The following is a 5,661-nucleotide window of genomic DNA, read 5'->3' on the forward strand; positions in this document are numbered from 1 at the left end:
AATGAGGCCCCATCCTTCTAGCAATATGTCCAAGGATTCTATCTCCATCCTTGCTGCCCAGAACCAAATTCTGGGCACCATTCCCATACAAAGCTCCTCCCTTTTGAAATCTGGTGTAGCAAGTTGCAACTACCTTTAGTAAAGGTAATTCTATGATCAAACATCTCAGCAAACAATCTATTGTGGTGAAAATCACAGGTGGAGCCTCAAGTTATATGGCAGATAACAAGACTAAACTAGAAGCTGGCATATGCATCCTATAGGCATGTATGTACCCTCCAAACTCATCCCTACATAACTGCACCAATCCTCCACTCTCTCTGCTGCAACATCAAGCTCCCAAAGCATTGAATGGACGGTCATTAGTGCACCCTCATGCGGCTGTACGAATTTTATGCTGTACCGGCTGAGTGAGTGTGCCCTGGTACTGTGGAGATGACTGACCGAATTACGACATATAAAAATCTAACATTAATTCTAAACTTTCTTGTTAATATCATTAGCATATGCTAGGTCTGTGGTAGGATGGACTTCAGTAATCATACACCTGAGCTTCAAATGCTAGTATCTTTGAGTTGGGCCAAAGCATTCTAGTTGTGGTAATAATTGGTGTATATTTCAACACATACTCAAAGAAACACAACTAATTAACGCAAAAGCAGATAAATATTTTAGTGTTTACGCAGTGTAATATTCAACTCCTCACTAAATAGTTGGATGGTAGAGTCTATTCGATCATTGTCTATTTAATATCTACATTTTCATATCATTGCTGATTTTTCTTTTAAAGGCTCAAACATAAATAGCTCTTTAATATCATCACGAGGCAGGAGTATTGATGCAATTCAGTTGGACAAGATTGTTCCAACATCATATTGAATCATTGAGAAAAAGGAGCTAGCATTCAAAGATGAGGAGCTCAGCTGGCTTGACATTAAGTCAGGACCTTCCGATGTAGTGACAAGGGCTTCTGCTTCTCATTTATTAGAATAGTTGCATTGTGAAGTGCTACATATTCAAAAGAATCTAGTTACCCTTTCAAACTAACCGTGGGCATTCCCCACTCATTTTGTTTGGATTCTGAATATTTCTATATTTTTTCGTTATTCATTTCGTGGTCCATCATCCATGGTGTCCAGAGTCAGGACCTTGAGAATGTTCTTATCCATTGTGGAATTTCTATATAACACTGAATCCAGAGTCAGCACCTTGAGAATGTACTTATCCATTGTGGAATTTCTATACAACACTGAACAAACTATTTAATTTATATGTAAAATTGCATATTTACCTCCATAAATTTTCATACCTTTTACTTACATAGCTCTATAATTTTTCATGCTTTTATGTTTACCTTTATGTTTATGAAGAGGATTAGTCATGGAATAAAAAATCTCAAAACGGTTTTGTGAAATTTAGAGCGTTTTTGAGTTTCTTATTTACTACATTATACTTGAGCATTCTCAAGTCGAAGCCATTTTCTAGCTCTTCCGCTTGTTGGGTGTGGAACTGAGTATCTTCTTTACTCAAAAGTATCACCGCATTGGACCCTAGTTCGTAATGTGGCGGCAATGCCACCTATAATATTTGCGCTGCAGGAGGGGTCCAGGGGGGAGCGGCAACGATCTTTAGGAGCCCCTCCCCCAGTGGAGGTTTGGAGGCAGTGCCCCTGAAGCTAAAAATAGATGTAAAATTGCCTTGTAAAATGTGGTAATTTCGTAGTCAATCTGGGTTGTTCATTAGGCAGAGATCTGACGGTAGAAGCTATGTTTAATTTAAGGTTTTTTTTTACCCTAGAAGGCAACCCCTCGCTATATATGAGGGAATTGTATTGCGTCTATGTAGATCTATATTCTAAGTGAAAAAGAGAGAGGAGATTGTGTGAGAGCGAAGAGGGAATTACAACGAATCTGCTGTAAGTTGTATCTCTTTAGTTTCCTAGATAATATAAAAGGAATGACTGTCTATTTCTCCATGGACGTAACCTAAATTGGGTTAACCACGTATATCTGTGTCTCTCTTGTTTTACGTGTTTTTTATGTTTATTTTCTGCAATATATTTTGTGTTCCATTGCTCTGTAATATATAATTTTATAACACCGTTGTACTGACTAGTGCTGACTTTAAGTTGTGTGACTTCGCTAGGTGGCACTTAACTTACCTCTATGTAGTATGGATTACACCTCAAAAACAAAGAGCCAATTTATACCTCTTTTGTTGTAATAAAGATATATTTTAATAAGTTATGTCTCTCCATACTTTTCTTTCCTTTTTTTTATAAGCATACTTAGGATATATTTCAAATATTAACATGGTTAGGTAATCAATACAATACATCAGCCAACCTCACAAGAGGTCCACATCCTAAGCAAATACTTTCCTTGTTTGAAAGAAAAAATGATGGTCCCATAAACTATGAACAAAGGAAGTCTACTAATTTGCATACATAACAGTCAGACCCCTACATTCTCATTAACACTCACCAACAGAGTTTGAAGTTTTGTAATACCAGGCAAAGCTTATGTGTAGAACCATGAATTAACACATCAGTTTGCTATATCTAGAACTTATAAGATGTACAATACTTTACAAAATTGCCCGTACACTTTATATTACATCTGTATAGATATAGAAATGGAGTAATACACTTATTATAAAATCAATAGAATGAAAACAATTCAAAGCACTCACTTGATTTTTCTAGCTAGTTTTCTTGGCTGGGGTTGGGGAAATGATTCCAGAGAAATGGAAAAAATTCAACGGGAAAGGTATTTACATTATGAACCTGAAATCAAACATAGAAAATATACAAGGAAAGCTGATCTCTTGAAACGCTCAAACAGTCCAGCATATGGATAAGAGCTACCCACTAGACAGCCTTGCATGTACATATATGCGAAAGGCTACTCCAAGCATATTCTGTCAGGAAGCAAATTTGAGACAAATGATTTGTTCATAATACATATAGCACTACACCTAGAATTACCCTGTTTTCATAAAAGTTGTCCTTCTAATTGATAAAATGCCTGTTAATAAGCACTGATTTCTTCAAATGATATCCATGGATGGACCATTCTACGATTCAGAAAATGAAGGTCAACCATCCATCAGTACATCCATGAGAGATCTTGCCTGTAGGAGACAACCTTTGCAGCACCTTGAGTGCCTTTCTCTGAGATTTGAGGGCAATCTTCCACCTTTAACTTTTGCAATTTATGAGAAGCTACTAGAGGCTTGAGTCCAATATCTGTCAAACCCAAGCACCTACAAAGTCGCATGACACTCAAGCATGGAAAGTGCTTAACCAGTTGCAGCCCTTCATCAGTGACCTCCTGGCATTGTATAAGTTCAAGGATCTCTAGAAAGTGAGCTGCACAAAGAGCCTCCATGCCACTGTCATTGAATGAATAAACATGGTCAAGAACTAAAACCCGGATAGGGCATGCTTCAATTAATGAAATTATGCCAGCAAGACTGAAGGAAGATGAGGAAGGGAAGTCTCCATCAGAGAATGATATTGAAACTGATTCCAATTCAGAGCAATTCTGAGCAATGGCCTTCAAGCTCTCATCTGTCAACCGCAGTGGATTGCTCATTAGGATAGGAACGGAGAAATCTGAAGGAACTCGTAATGACAAGGTTTTCAGCTTGGGGCATTGCTGGGCAAGGCTTATCAAATCATTATCTCTTACCCCAACACACATATCAAGATGAAGATTTTGCAAAGCTTGACATTTCCTAAGCACACAAGCAAGTCCTCTACCTGGGCTGATGAGGCAATTAACAAGACTCAAATCTTCCAGAGCCTCACATGCTACACATTGTTTCTGCCATCTTTCGACAGCTAAACGTCCATATACTTTCATGTACCTATAATTTGCATCAACCTCGAATTGAAGCCTTTTCAGGTTCCTCCAACCGTACCCCAACTTTGCTAGATCACCTTCCCCAATAGCCCGGCAATTTTTGATAGCCAAATCTTCCAAACTCTCAAGCCGACCTAGATACTCCAGCCATTCTACACTGCTTACATTGAGGCACCTAGTCAGGTGAAGAGTTGACAATTTTTTGCAGCCTACAACCACAGACAGTATTGCACCTTAAGCCCAGTGCAGGAACATAGATACCCCAGACCTCCATCTGTAATAAATGTGCAAAAGCTAAGAGTGAGATCAGTGAGGTTAGGGCAATGCTGTGACAGAATTCTAAGCCCTTCATTATCCAACTGCTTGCCTAGCTTTGACATCCATCCAGAATACCCTATCTCCACTCTCACTAAGTTAGGGAACCGCATACAGAGCGCGGATAAGGCTTCAATTGCTGGGCTTAAACCGCACCCCACCCTTAAATATTCCCTCTGGTCTTTCTCGATTTGATAGAAACGTTTGCACAGAAGGGCCACAGTGTTTCTGTCTGATGTTTCTTTAATTCGATCTAGTACTTCCCACACCACCTGATCTGGTAAAGCCTCCATCATCCTCAAGCCTAATTCCAGTGGCAGATTGCGTACATGTAGCCAAATCTCCAGAAATTACTCTACATATAAAACAATGAACCAAAGGGCAATGAATAATCAAAGTTGTGCCTACAAACAGAAAAATCATGAGAAATAATCATGATGAAATCCACCAGGAAGCAATTTCTATTATTGAATATACATAAAACAGGCAATATGCCCATACACAAAGCAAGATATAAGCAAGCCAAGAAGATATTGATTCCGAAAAGCACATACCCACATCACAGTGCTGGCTAATTGATTAAGCTAACACATACCCAAATAAGAAGGATTGTTTGAAAAAAAACACACACAAAAAAAAACAAATCAGAATGCTCGATCATTGATGTAAAAATCCGCAGAGCCGCAACAGAAAAATGGTTTACTGATATAGAAAAGCACAAGCCCAAATCTGAATGCCTGTTTAATCATCGAAACACGACATACCAGTATCAGAATACTCGCTTGAATGGAGGCTCAAGACTTGATGTGAATATAGGACGCCATTCCTAAGTGTCCAAGAGGTTTCATCGTAGCTTTCTATATATTTCTCTGATGGAATCCAAAGCTTTCTATATAATTTTCTGATGGAATCTAAAGTTTATAGTGTTTTATTATTAAGTTTGTTATTATCCAAGCGTCACAAGTTGCAACTAAGAAGATATTTTATTCAGGAGGCATGAAAATGCGTGGATACTTGTGAAAAGTCATGTTTATCTGTTTATTTGCTCTGGAAGTTTCTGTTTAGGCGAGTTTTCTTGAGCTGTAGCTTGATTAGTTATTGTCACCGAATTACGTCTTTAGTTGCAAAATAGATAGGCTAACCAGAGATACCTTAATCTTTTTGGAGCTTATTTTATGGAATATTATTGTGTATGGCCAACGATACCATCATCATTACATTTTCATTAGTTTTATTCAATTTTTTAAATAAATATAAATGAAGAGTTGTGTGGAGGTAAAATATAGTTGGTGAGGGGGTGTTTATTAAGACATTTCTTTTGCGATAAGAACGTTAGTTTAAAATTTTATAGATATAAATTTAATTATAAGTATATATTGATGTAGTTAAGGTGATTTTGATTATTTAAATGTTTTTAATTTTACGCTTTATAAATTGAAAAACAAATTAAAATGCTTTTAATTTAAATGAAATTTCTTTG

The 5,661-nt window shown here is 37.4% G+C and overlaps 1 pseudogene across 1 annotated transcript; it reads right to left on the bottom strand.

The window, feature by feature from the left end:
* Window positions 1-2,746: 2,746 nt before the first annotated feature.
* LOC149196770 (F-box/LRR-repeat protein 14 pseudogene) lies at window positions 2,747-5,189 on the bottom strand (annotated as a pseudogene). The gene is made up of 2 exons (XR_016254678.1): window positions 4,946-5,189; window positions 2,747-4,536 (listed from the first exon to the last, which is right to left on the bottom strand). The product of XR_016254678.1 is annotated as an F-box/LRR-repeat protein 14 pseudogene (transcript).
* Between the last annotated feature and the right edge of the window lie 472 nt (window positions 5,190-5,661).

This window comes from Pinus tabuliformis, chromosome 2_2 (assembly GCF_031772625.1).
Source record: "Pinus tabuliformis cultivar Carrire ecotype Pingquan chromosome 2_2, CPIR1, whole genome shotgun sequence".
In the NCBI taxonomy this organism is placed as follows: domain Eukaryota; kingdom Viridiplantae; phylum Streptophyta; class Pinopsida; order Pinales; family Pinaceae; genus Pinus; species Pinus tabuliformis.